The sequence below is a fragment of the Mustela nigripes genome, chromosome 4 (genome assembly GCF_022355385.1).
Source record: "Mustela nigripes isolate SB6536 chromosome 4, MUSNIG.SB6536, whole genome shotgun sequence".
Lineage (NCBI taxonomy): Eukaryota > Metazoa > Chordata > Mammalia > Carnivora > Mustelidae > Mustela > Mustela nigripes.
The window spans coordinates 89,826,640-89,841,544 of NC_081560.1; positions in this window are offsets into that span (position 1 = coordinate 89,826,640).

Below are 14,905 nucleotides of genomic sequence, written 5' to 3' on the forward strand. Positions count from 1 at the left end.
CATTCACCCATTTAAAACATACTTAATAAGTGATTTCTATGGGCCAGGCGCCATGCTAAGGAGGTAGAGATAAAAAGGTGAATAGGATGGTCAAGGTCCCAGACTTCTTGGAACTTAAAGTTTAGTGAGTAAGAGGGAGAGAGAAAACAAACCCCACAAATAAGATAAATATAAATCATCCCAAATTCTGTAAACAAAACTGGTATTGAGAAAGAGGGCGATAGAAGATCATAACTGTAAAAAGGATGAGTCAGAGAAAGCTCCTGTAAGAAAGGGTCATTTATGATAATACTAGAAGGGGGGCTCCTGGATGGCTCACTTGTTAAATGTCTGCCTTTGGCTCAGGTCATAATCCTAGGGTCCTGGGATCGAGTCCTACACCAGGCTCCCCGCTCTACAGGAATTCCGCCTCTCTCTCTCCCACTCCCCCTGCTTGTGTTCCCTCCCTCACTGTGTCTTCTCTGTGGCAACTAAATTTTAAAAATCCTTAAAAAAAGACTAAAAGAGGAGAAGGATCCAGCCCAGGGAATACTGAGGGAAAGAGAGTTCCAGGCAGAGCTCACAGCCTATGCAAAGGCCCTGGGCAGGCATGAGCCTGGCATGTTGAAGAAATGAGAGGAAGCCAGAGTCAAGGAGTTGTGAGTGAACAGAAGAGAGGCTTGAATGAAGTTTGGGGAGTTCATGGTGATGTCATTCAGGGTCATGGTAAAAGGCTTGACCCTGATTTTATTCTAAGCATAATGAGAGGCCAAGGCAGGACTTTTTTTAAAAAAAGATTTTATTTATTTATTTGACAGAGAGAGAGAGAGAGAGGACAAGTAGGAGCAGCAGAGGGAGAAGGAGTACTCCACTGAGCAGGGAGCCCGATGTGGGGTCTGATCCTAGCATCCTGGGATCATGACCTGAGCGGAAGGCAGATGCTTAACCTACTGAGTTACCCAGGTGCCCCCAAGGCAGGATTTATATGCTAAGAAATAGTCCAGTCTAATTTGTGTTTGAGGAAAGTCACTCTTGGTGCTGGTTTGTGAATGAATTGGAGAGGGGGCAAGAATGGGAGCAGACAAAACATTTAGGAAGCTTTTCCAGTATTCCAGGTGAGAGGTGGGGTGGCACGGTTTATGATGGGGCTGGCTGGCCGGTGAATTGGAGTTAGAGCTGAAGCCACATTCATCAAGGCTTTCTGAAGGAATGGAGGTAGGAGGGGAAAATAAAGAATCAAGACCTCTGGTGTGGGGCTCAAGAAGTTGGAGGGCTGCTATGGCCATTCACTCAGACAGCAAAGATGTACAGGAGGAACAGCAGAGCTGAGGAGGAGGTGAATGTGGTTAGGCAGTAAGGGTGGAAGTTCCTTATAATGTGTTTTGGGGACATCCCACTGGAAAGGTAGGATAGGTAGGATATACTTTGATAGAGATGATGGTGGATCATGGCTTGAGGACTGCTGGGCCCTTTGGTCTCTTAATATGCTTGTGCAAGTAGAAATGTCCAGCAGATGATAAATGACCTGAATCTGGAGCTTGGGAGAGAGGCCAGGGCAAGAATTCTAGATAACAGATGAGGTCAGACACGCAAAGAATTCAAGAAAAGGGAACAAGTGATTTGTCAGCTGCACCACTGCATAGTTCGCTCTGACCACAGCCAACCACCCCCTATTTCTCCTCCTATCATACTAGACATGCCACAGTATACATATATAGAGATTCCTCCTAAATCTCCCCAAAAGTCTTCACTCTCAATGTTGAGGCAGAGGATCCTATAGTGAAAGAAATTCCTTCAAGAGAGTTGGCAGGGAAGTGACATGAAGCCTTTGAGTGAAATATAGACCTTTTCTGAAATAGTCTATTTACCACAGTAAAATTTCCTTATGTACAAATTTATTGATTATTAAGGAAATTTTACTGTGGTAAATAGACTATAATAATGAAACCCAACCAAGTAGGTGTAACTACTTGGTATCACTGCAAATATTTTGTGGTTATGAGATTTAATTTCAATATTAAATTATCAGTTGCACCTAAACAGTAATGTTTTTATTACCTTGATAACCAGGAACAGGATTAACCTAAAAGATTACTTCAGTATGTTATCAGATATCCTTCCACTTAATATTTTTTCTCATCAACAGTTTGATTTTTTTTTTCTTTAGGCCAAATCTAACAAGGTTTAAACTCTTTCCTGTGTATCTAAATTCTTTGCTTCTAATATATATTAAATTATTTCGTTGACTTGAAAATTCATAATACCACTGCAAACAACTATAAATTTAAACACATTTATTTCCAGCTTAAAGACATTTTCTTCAGAAGAATTTTGGGCAAAATACTTATCTTCAAAATATTTAACAACCCGTACTATGTGGTTCCTAAACAACCAGGAAGATCACTGGGCATAAACAATGAATACAACCTCGCCATTGTGTCCTGGCTGAAGACTGACCTGGCTTTAGCATAGTGTTCAACAAGATCCTGTTGATTTCTATCTTAAGGCAGGGATTTAAAACTTGAGAACGTAGAAGAACCAAGTGAACGATGAATCTAAGGTTGAGTATAAGGCAAATACAAATTGGTGAGATCTGGTGAGACTTTAACAGTCGCCCACGGAGTACAGTAACTACTTAACTTGAGCCAATTGTTGCCATTAGAAATGCAGACTGAAAGGAATCTCAGAATTGGGATTTGGGGATGATGGGCTGGGTGTGGACCAAGGGCGGTCTGTTCGCTCATCTGAGTTTTAAGCCCATTCTGAGCTTTCACTGGAAAAAGTACAGAAGGTTCCCATTTGTTTTGAATACCCTTTGGCCAAGATTGACTCAGAAGAAAGAAAAGTTGAGGACTCTTGCTTCTTTGAAAAACATCATTGTATTTTCTATAATAAGCCTTTGTTTATTTAGGTGTATATGAGCGGAATAATAGGAGAATTACACTGTTGGGTGAATGTTTATTGGTCCTATTTTAAGGAAACATGAACTTTATAGTAAACATAAAACTACATTGTGTTATACCTTACATAACTTATAATCTTTGACCTTTTCCTGACTCTTAGCTTTTGTACTCTTTTTAAAGAACTGAATTTTTTTTCCCAATTAAGATCAAACATAAATGTAAGGAGGTAGAAGTGATTCTGGATGTCACTTCTGTTTCCTCTTGCCTCCCAGCTGGAACCATTCCAAATCAGTCCAATAGCAATTCTGCTCTTGAAAGCAGAAGAGGAAGGAATGGGAGAGAGAAGGAGAATAAGTGGAAATAGTAAGGATGAGAGGGGGTCTACAATTTAATGAAAGCGAAAAAGTTATTTCTGTAAAACTAATGATGCAAGAGATTTAGCTCTTATCTCTCATTGCTTACTTATTTAATAAATATCTATTAAGTATCTATTATATATCAGGAACAGTTCTAGGCTCTGATGATAGAGTAGACAGGGTCCTTGCTCTCATACAGCTTTCATCCTAGTGGAGTTGATAATGACAAAGTACAAAAAAATAAGTGACTTAATTCCAGAGAGTGATTAGTGACTTGAGAGACAAGGGTGATGTGTCAAGGAGAAAGTGTGGAGGCCTCTTGTCTTTGTCAGCTCAGGCTACCATAACAAAATACAGTAGACTGGGTCGCTTAAACAACAGTCCTGGCAGCTAGAGGTCCAAGATCAGGGTGCCAGCATTGTTGGGTTCTGGTGAGAACTTTCTTTCTGACTTGAAGTTGGCCACCTTTTCACTGTGTCCATACATGTTGGAAAGAGTATGAGAGATTACAGTTTAGTGTCTCTTCTTATAAGAGCACCAATCCCATCATGAGGGCCCCACCCTCATGATCTCATCTAAATTTAATTATCTCCCAAAGGTGCCACCTCCAAACACGGTCACATGGGATTTAAGCTTCAACATGTGATTATAGGGGTGGAGGACACAGTTCAGTATATACTATTCCATGCTTGGCTTCCCAAAATTCATGTCCATCTCCCATGCAAAATTCATTCATTCCATCCAAACAAACCTCTAGAGTCTTAACTTGTTCCAGCATTAACTCTAAAGTCTAAAGTTCAAAGTCTCACCTTAATAACATCTAGATCAGGTATGGGTGAGACGCCAGGTACAATTCATCCTGAGGTAAAATTCCTCTCCGGCTGTGAACCTGTGAAACCAGACAAGATATGTGCTTCCAAAATGCAATGGTGGGACAGGCATAGGGTAGATATTCCCATTTCCAAAGGGAGAAATAGGAAAGAAAGAAGGTGTGATGGGTCTCAAGCAAGTCCCAAACTAAACAAGGCAAAGTCCTTAAGATCCAAAGAACTTAAAGCTTGAGAACAATCCTTTGGTTCAATGCTCTGTCCTCCCATCACCCCCACAACTCTATGGCACTTCTATGTCCCCGTATTCCAGCAGGCATCTCTGCTAGACTCTCTGCCAGGGCCTCACCCTCTGAAAGGAGGAAGGGCCTCATCCCTTGGCTCATGGTGGGAGCGGCAGATGATCTTTGAATCACCCCTGGTTTTATTCCTCTCTTTTCTTGAAGAATGACACGAGTTTACAGCCCTCTTTTACTCCGTCCACTTTTCTCTGTGTCCTTTAGTCTCACCTGGCAGAGTTTCTGCTGAAACAATTCCATCCCTATTCCTAGCTTCTGCTGAAATGGATAATTAGATTCATGGTCATGTTCATGCTAATCTTCTTATCAAATGGTTCTTCGGCCACATCCCTAGCATTTTTTTTTTAAAGAACAAGCTTTGTCATTTTTTACAACATGAGTAGGCTGAGAATCTTTCAAATCTTGAAGCTTTTGTTCTGAAAAATTACATTGTTCAGAATTTAGCTAACCCACTCCATAACGTTGCTCTTTGGGATCCATTTTGTGTGGCCAATCCACCTGCAGGGGCTTTTAATGACAGGGAGGCCCTTCCTTGAGCACATGTCCTAGATAACAGCCTGCAGAGTCACAAGTAAATGTAGGTTCCTGATAGGAACTCCCCCAGTGACCTTGTGGTAAACCCTCTCCTCTCATCCTAGAGCCTTACCCTTATACACACCTTAGATAAGACCCTGCCCCCCAAGCTTACCAAGGCCTAGCTATTTTTGGTATGAATTGACCAATCTGGTCTTAGCCCAGGAACTTCAAAGCACTTCACCTGAGGACTCTAATAAAGGGATGTGTCTCAAGTCCTGCTGTGTTCTTTCTACCTGTACCCAGTCTTGACCTCGCCATGTGACCCCTCAAGGGGTTCTGTGTACCTCCTCCAGGACCTTTGAACACAAACTTCCCTATTTGCTTTCCCTTGCTGTATTTGGTTGAATCGTAGCTCACCTTCTGACAGCCAGGGGCTCTACTTACCAAATGTTAATTAAACAATTCATCTTTCTCCTTCATCTCACTGTGAGCAGTCAGGAGGAATCAAGCTGCTCCTTCAACGCTTTGCTTAGAAATCTCTTCAGCTAACCATCCACTTCCATCACTCACCAATGTCACCCTCCACAAAACGCTAGAGCACATTTCAGCCCAGTTCTTTGACATTTAATAACAGAGACTGCCTTTCCTGCAGGTTCCAATAACATGTTCTTCATTTCTGTCTGAGACCTCTCCAGAAATGTTCTTAACATCCACGTGTTCTAGCACGTACCTCAAAACTCTCCCAGCCTCTACTCATTGCCCAGTTCCAGAACTGCTTCCATATATTTAGGTATTTGTTAAAATAGCACCCTACTCTTGGTACCAAAATCTGTATTCATCAGCTTGGGCTGCCATAACAGAATACCACAGACTGGGTGGCTTCAACAACAGAAATTTATTTTCTCATAGTTCTAATGGCTAGAAGTCCAAGATCAAGTTTCCAGTGTGGCTGGGTCCTGGTGAGAGCTCTCTTTCCGGCTTGTAGATGACTGCTTTCTCTCTAGAGTGAGCTCTTTGGTGTTCCTTCTTATAAAGGCAGTAATCCCTTCAGGATGTCTCTGTTCTCCTGGCCTCATCCACAGCACCTCTCTAGAGTGGTGATCAAGGAAGCTTCTTTAAAAGATAGCATTTGGACTGAGACCTACAGGATGAGAAAGAACCAGGTTCTCTTCTGATTCGTTTGCTGTTGTATTCTTGCTCCATAGAACAGTGCTTGGTGGAAGGCTTAAATATCACTATGAATGAAAGTAAGAACAAATCAATGGCTAAAGCAAGCAATCTAAGTACAGATGGGAAAAGAGTCTTCCAGACAGAAAGACCAACAGTGCAAAGATCCAACAGTAAATAAGGTCTTAGCATGTTGTGGGTCAGAAAAAAAGCCAGTGTGTCTGGAAGACATGGAACTGGGGGATAGTGGAACGATATGAGCATGAAGAGGTAAGCAGTATTATCAGATGTTGCTTGGTGATCTGTACTTAAATATATTGTACCATTAAGGGATGAAATCTGGACTAGACTATCTGGATTCAAATCCCTGATTCATCACTCACTACCCATGGGACCTGGGGTAAGTGAGATAACGCTCTGAACCTCAGTCTCCTTGTGTATAAAATGGGAAAAATAACAATAAAGAAAACGATAATAAATAGAAATAACAGTAAACAATAACACAAAACAATCAGCTTGTTTTGAAGATTAAGTGAGTTCATTTTAAAATGTACTCAAAAGGTCCCAATCACTGTGTATATGTGGCATGTTTCATAATGTTTATAGTTTGCTAGGAGGTTTATGCATCTTCTTACCACAGGTGTTCTGTCCTTTGTGAATTACCTTTTTTTTGTTCCTGTTGTTATTCACCAATTTTTCCACTGGAATATCCTGTTTTTAATTGTTTTCTGACTTCCCTTTGAATATTACGAATATTAAAACTTTGTCATGGGCATTGCAAATATTTTTCCTAGCTTTAATATGCCTTTCAATGGTGTTCATGGCATTTACTCCATTTAGAAATTTCAAAGGTTTATGTGTTCAATCTATTCTTGTACTATTTTAGTTTCTTAATCATATAAGGCATAAGAACATTTTCACATATTACACCTGTATTTCTTCTAATGCTTTGTACATTTTTACATCTAGATATTTGTTTTAGTGGATTTTTAAAAAAAAAATAGTGACCTAACAGGGCCCCTGGGTGGCTCAGTCAATTAAGTGCTTGACTCTTGATTTCACCTCAGGTCATGATCTCAGGATTATGAGATCGAGCCCTGAGTTGGTCTCCATGTGTCGGGCTCCATGCACTGGGCTAGAGAATGCTTAAGATTCTCTCTCCCTTTACCCTCCACACTTGAACTGTCTCTCTCTTTCTCCCCTCCCAAAAAAAGGTGATATAGGGGTATTATTATTATTTATCATTTTGGTAAATATCTTGTAATACATAAATACACATTTACCGATATATGCACATAATTTCATTATAAGTGTGATCAGAGGCAAACTAAACAGCTCTGTTAGCATCAACTATCACCCCTTCACGACCTACCCAGAAGGAAAGGGCTGGAGAAGAGAAGTTCCTCCAGAACTACTTCTGGAGGAGTAAGTGAGGTCATCCTTCTGCCTATTGGGAAGAGTCTTCCCCACCTCACCCCCAAGCAATGTGCTGTGGGTCTCCAAGAGAATCACTCACAGAGACTGGAGGTCCCGTGAGAAGGAACGACCCACCTCTTGATCCCTGGCTGGATACTAGCTGGGCAGCCAGCCACACATGCCGTCCCCTCTGGTGCTCCTGTGGGTGGAGAGTCAGCTGGGCATTCTAAGGAGAGCTCGATGGGTGTCCCCTGAGGGTAAGGGATTTTCTGTGTACTCTTGCGATTTCCTCAATCCCTTTTTTCTTTCCACCTCAGGCATGCACCAGTTGTTGCTTGGGTTACTTTAAGAAGTCCTCCAGCATGAGGAAAGCCGAGATTTTAAGGTGACATTCCTGAGAGAGGGATGGGGGAAGTCTCCTTGTTCTTGTTGACCCCAGAGCCAGGGAAGCAAAGAAAAGTGAGCATATTCCAGCTCTCAGACCAAACCAAATAAAATAGACCCCAAGTGAGCAGAAAATCTACTCTCCTTCTCTCATGATCTTTTGAGTAGACTTCTTTTTTTTTTTTTAACCACAAAACATCATGTTTACATTTTTTGCCTGCATTTCCTCACCACTCAATTTTCAATTTTTGAATTATCATTTCTACCTCTTTTTGGCTGAAATTTGCTGTTAGAGATTACCAGTGTCGGATACAAAGGTGCAACAATTAGGAATATTTTTGTTGCAAGTGATAGAACTTCCAAAACAAACTGGCATAAGCAAAAAGAGGAATGTATTAGCTCCTAAAACTTAGAAGTCCCTTGAACTAAGTGTAGGCATGGCTTCATCCAAGACTCGGGGAAAAAAAAAAAAAAGAATAAAAAAGAGAAAGGCCCCCCCCCCCCCCAACCAAGGTGTCATTTTTCTCCTTTTATTGGCTGTAAGTCCCTGCTGTTGGTTTCATCTTAGGGCCACGAATGGGAGGAAGATAGCTGCAATATCCCCAGTCCCTGTATCTACCTGCTTGGAAATTTAGAAAGAACAAGAGTATGTTTCACCTTCTAACTGTGTTCTAAGTCTCTGAACCAATCACTGTGGTCCCAAACAGTGGGACATATTCTCATGGAATTGGCCAGGCTTGAGTCACATGCTGCATTTCTAGCCTTTGGGGCAGAAATGTCCGAAAGATATAAAGTGGGGGTCAAAAATATAAAACACAAATGTAAGCCACATATGTAATCTTAAATGTTAATGGCCACACTTGTAAAAGTCAAAAGAAACAGAAGAAATGAAACTTAATTTATTTTATTTAACCTAATATATCCAAACTATTATCATTTAGCCAATATAAAATATTACTGATGAAATGTTTTACATATTTTCCTTACACTACATCTTTTTTTAAAAATTTATTTTCAGCGTTGCAGTATTCATTGTTTTTGCATCACACCCAGTGCTCTATGCAATCCGTGCCCTCTCCAATACCCATACCTGGTACCCCAACCTCCCACCCCCCACACCCCTTCAAAACCCTCAGATTGTTTTTCAGAGTCCATAGTCTCTCATGGTTCACCTCCCCTTCCAATTTCCCTCAGCTCCCTTCTCCTCTCCATCTCCCCTTGTCCTCCATGCTATTTGTTATGCTCCACAAATAAGTGAAACCATATGATAATTGACTTTCTCTGCTTGACTTATTTCACTCAGTATAATCTCTCTCTTCAATAAATGGTGTATATGTAGAAGAATGAAACTCGACCATTCTCTTACACCATACACAAAGATAAACTCAAAATGGATAAAAGACCTCAACATGAGACAGGAATCCATCAGAATCCTAGAGGAGAATATAGGCAGTAACCTCTTTGATATCAGCCACAGCAACTTCTTTCAAGATATGTCTCCAAAGGCAAAGGAAACAAAAGCGAAAATGAACTTTTGGGACTTCATCAAAATCAAAAGCTTCTGCACAGCAAAGGAAACAGTCAACAAAACAAAGAGGCAACCCATGGAATGGGAGAAGATATTTGCAAATGACAGTACAGACAACAGGTTGATATCCAGGATCTATAAAGAACTTCTCAAACTCAACACACACAAAACAGATAATCATGTCAAAAATGGGCAGAAGATATGAACAGACACTTCTCCAATGAAGACATACAAATGGTTATCAGACACCTGAAAAAATGTTCATCATCACTAGCCATCAGGGAGATTCAAATTAAAACCACATTGAGATACCACATTACACCACTTAGAATGGCCAAAATTAGCAAGACAGGAAACAACATGTGTTGGAGGGGATGTGGAGAAAGGGGAACCCTCTTACACTGTTGGTGAGAATGCAAGTTGGTGCAGCCACTTTGAAGAACAGTGTGGAGATTCCTCAAGAAATTAAAAATAGAGCTTCTCTATGACCCTGCAACTGCACCACTGGGTATTTACCCCAAAGATATAGATGTAGTGAAAAGAAGGGCCATCTGTACCTCAATGCTTATAGCAGCAATGGCCACGGTTGCCAAACTGTGGAAAGAACCAAGATGCCCTTCAATGGACGAATGGATAAGGAAGACGTGGTCCACTTACACTACATCTTTAAAATTAGCATTTTAGCAAGGCTTCCAAGTGATGATAGTGTGTGTGTGTGTGTGTGTGTGTGTGTGTGTGTGTAGGAGGGGAATATCTCTGAAACAAACTTTGAGAAACACTGTCCTATAAACTCTTTTCTTTCCTCTGTCTTCCCCAGATCACATTTATAGTGGTGGGAGTACTGAATGATGTCCTGAAATATATTTTAGCAATTGGAAATTGAAGGCAGGAGGGCACGTAGTTCATGGAGCACTGGGTGTTGTGCATAACGAATGAGTCTTGGAACAGTGAAAAAAATAAAATTAAGATGTTAAAAAAGAAAATTGAAGGCAATGTTGTTACTTGTCAGAGCATTAGACTTGATGCTTTAATACTATTGCATGTTGCTGCCACCTGTTGGTCATAATACATATTGCAGTCACGTCAACAACAGGACAGGTTTTGGAGGTTTGTGAGCTCTTGACATTTCTGGCAACATACCTTCTCAACTGGAGATGACTTTCCTTTGGAATTCCCTTTCATGCCAGAGCACAGAGAGTCTTCATAGTTTGTATTATGAATTCTCAGACTTACATTTACCAGGTTGATTTTTTTTTCCTGTCTATTGCGGCACACAGATGTCTCCCCTCTTAAAACCCCTATAATCCATAGAAAAAGTCCTTACTTTTAAGAGATACATGTTGAAATAGTTACAGAATGAAATGATGTGACTACTGGGTTTTGCTTTAAAATGAAACAGGAGAGGAGCGCCTTGGTGGAGTCAGTTGGTTAAGCATTGGACTCTTGATTTCGGCTCAGGTCATGTTCTTGGGATCATGAGATCAAGCCCCGTGTCTGGTTACATGCTGAGCATGAAGTCTGCTTGAGATTCTCTCTCTCCCTCTGCCCCTGCCCCTGTTCATGCACACACACACACACACACACACACACACACACACATTCTCTCTCTCTCTCAAATAAATAAATGAAATGAAATGGTGGTAATATATGTGAAAAATATTGGTGATGAGCTGATAATTATTGAAGCTGGTGACGGATATGTGGAATTCATTCTACAATTCAGTCTATTTGTATGTGTTTAAAATTGTTCATGGGAATTAAATAAAAAAGAATAATAGGACCTTCCTTTTCTCACAGCATTGTATACAGGGTCAGACATCCTGTGGCTACTACCTGATTTATCAATTACCATGGGATAGAATTTTGGCATTTTTAGGAGACAGTTATTGTCTTTTTAAAAGATGAACTTGAAAGAATTCACTGCACATGTTTCCAGAAAAATGTTCAATGGGAGCATGTTTTGGCTTACCGAATAAGACTTATTTTATCAGATAAATAATGAGAAAGCATAACGCCATAGGCACAGGGAAATTTTGCAATTCTTTAAGAGAGGAAGAAAGAATGAATAGTGAGGAATCCTGCTTAATCACAGGGATTGCTATATTTCCACACTATTTACATTTTTCACAGACGCTGTTCATTTAATCCTGTTACGTCAAGTTCATTCATTAAACCACCCCTCTGTTCCTCCTCACATTCTGTCATGTCAAGAATAAGGTCCAGTTCCTCCCCACTTAATAAGTTTTCCATCACACCACCACAATTTTCTAGCTCTGTTAATTCTTGGACAAAGCAAAACCTCACCTCAACATGTATTTATTCCCATATGCTAAGTGTATGGTCACTTGGATTCTTTTTCTTTTGATTTCTTAGTGCCTAGGATGAACTCCTTAACTGGAAACGCACAGTGAAATATATTGAATGGAATAAAGCAAAGGGTATTTCCAGCTCCTCTCCCTTCGAGTGCCATTTCCACTTGAAGGGGTTTAAATTCCATGAGAACAAGAACTGTGAAGAGGAAATCGTCCATAAGCTGGCAGAAAGTGGCTTCAGAGACACACTCCAGTTCCCCAATTGCTCTTATCTTAGTCTCAGTGAGAGAGAAACAGGGAAAGAGACAGAGAGAGCCACAGGGAGAGGGAGAGCAAGAGAGGGAGAAAGGATGATGATGTCTAGGCAGCTACAAAGTGGAGAAGCATCAGGGATTTTTCAATTGCTTGAACAGATCAACCATATAATTGTGTGGCTCAAATCCATAACAATGGTTAGAAGCAGAGAATCACTTAATGAAAAGAATAAAGGACTTGAAGTGAGGAATCTTGGATATGAGCCCTGCCTTAATCACTTTGTAGATTTCTGGGTTTCCATGAGTTAATTGCATCACTCTAAAGCAGGGGTTTCTTCTTCTTCTCCCCCCCCCTTTTTTTTTTGGATCTGAAATGATGACACTAATGCTACCAAACGTTGGGGACACTGTGTAGAGCAGGGCTAGTATTTGTGTGACAGAATCTCATAAACTATAAAATGCTAGTCACATAGCCACACTTAGACATCCTTTAAGATTCACACTTCATGACCACCTTAATCTCTCTCATGGAAAATGGACCCACAGAAACTCAAGTCAAGTGACTCCAAATGAATTTTGAACATGAATTCAATGAACCTGCTTGATATGTATCCCAGCCTGTGATAGCAATATGATAATGATTTCCCATTCTGGGGACCTACTGTGTGCCAGGTGCACTATTGAAGTTTAAAAAAAGAATCCTTTTAACCGTCTTCAATGTAAACATTATTTTATTTCACAGATAAGGAAACAATCTAGAGAGATAAGCAAATTTGTCAGAGGGCACAAGCACATTTAATTATAGAAGGATTCAAGACCTGAAAGCTTATGCCCTTTCCTTCTACCACACCATAAATTACTATGCTTTTTTTTGTCCCTTATTCCTATTTGCCCAGATGTCTCCATGCCTGAGAAATCATATTCTAGTTGGTTTTTCTCTCATCTGTCAATATCCTACCACCTTCAAAGACCAACTGAAGTAATTAGATCTTGCATGGAGAGTTCCCTCAGGTCCTAGCCTGTTGTGATCTTTCCACCTCCAAATTCCTGTAGCTCTTATTTTTTCTGCTTACTTTCATGCACTCAGTAATGCTTTTGGAGTGCCTCTTATGTGCAAGTCGCTGTACTAGGCTTTGGGGTTCTACCAGCGAACAAAACCGACAGGAATCTTAGCCCGTGGGGAGCTTAGATCCTTGCGGCAGCAGAAAGATTTACAAAATAAACAGAAAATAATTCCACAGGAGGCTAGAAGATGGTCAGTGCCATGGAACAAAATGAAGCAGGAGTAGAGAGGAGGAGAAGCCCGGGGTTGGGGTCGGGGGAGTTGAAAGGCAGAGCTGTTATTCATTAGGGTGTCAGGACAGTCCTTGCTGAGAGAGTGTCGTGTTTTGAGTAAAGACATTGCCTGATCTCCTCAACTAGATGAGGAAGGAGCTTTCTGATACCAGGGAGATTTGTGATAACGTATCTGCCTTCCTTTCAGTGTCCTGCACAAAATTCTGTACCTTGTGACATGTGCAGTAAACGCTTGGTCCTTGTTGATTTATTGATTCTGCACACCAGTGGCCTAATATCTTCATATTTAGGATCATTTTGAAGCATGAACGGTCCGTCCCTACCTTCCTACCCCACCATATACATTTCCTTGGTGGAGTTTCCTGCTTTTGCAGAAGTGAGGCGGGAGCAAGGGACATAATGGGAGAACACTGGCCCCTACTGGGCAGGTGGTGCTAGACACTTTTGACTCTAAATTATTTTCTATAGTACAGTGGGTAGTAACAGCCACCCACTGTTAACTACACAGTTTAACTCATTATTTCCTACTCAATCACCCACGACTACTTAGGTTAGCAATTTGATACGATTTTGATGTTTAAACATCATCTAAATAAATAAAATTGCTCAGGGGAAAAAAGGAGAAGATTAAGAAATGGTAGAACGGTTATTTCCTCAATAAAACCACAACATTTCCAAAACAGGGGGCTGTAGGGCAGTAACTCTGGGCCCATATGAGCTGGTTAGTTTCAAAAGAGGTGGGGAAAGAAAAAAGATGCTCCAAGGAACTCTGTTCCCTACCAGTTAGTATGGTTTCCGGCAAGAATGGATGTCACGTAAATGTGGGGTGAGCCAGAGCACGCTGGAGTTTGTCACTTAGTGACCGCAGGGCCTTAGCTTCATTATATAAATGCTCTGAGTTTCTGTTACCTTCCCTAAAAACTAAGGTTAACAATACCTGTCTTGCAGTGTTATGAGATTTTTTTTTTTTTTCTAAACTAGTTCATTTAAAGCATCTGGCACACGGCAGTTTTTCAAAACATGGTCGTGTACCAGTCATGATTCTGGGTTGCAAGTAATCTCAGAAATAATCTCTGGTTCATTTTTTGCCAAAAGGAATTTATTGGTAGGCTGAGAGCCACAGACCCAATGTAGTTTTGAGAAGAGGGCAGGGAGTTAGACAGCTCCAGATGAGATTTTCCACTGGAAGGGTCTGAATAGGACCCCGTCATTGTCACCAGCTCCACTGACATTGGAGTCACTGCAGCCACCAGCAGGACGAATCCCAAATTGCCAGTGTCATTGCTCCATGCCTTTGGACTCATTGGATTGGCTGAGGTTCTGTGCCTGTTCTGGCTGGGGGCACCCAGGAGAGACAGGGGCGGCCATTTTGGCTTCCTAGTGGAGTCTGGTCTCACACAATGGCGATCCCTCAAACATAGAAAGGGGATTCCAATAAACAACAGCCCCCAAATAAGAAACTTCCACTACCAAGAGCTACTGTGACTGTTAAACGTGGTTCTCTACAAGCCAACTCTTAGCAGCTCAGTGGAACATCTTTACAGCTAGAAAGATCTTGTAGCCCCCATTTTAAAGTTTGGGAAACAAAGGTCCCAAGAGATGACTTACACTGAATTGCACAGAAAGTGAAGAGCAATTACATCTAGAACTTGGGTTCCCTAATTGTCA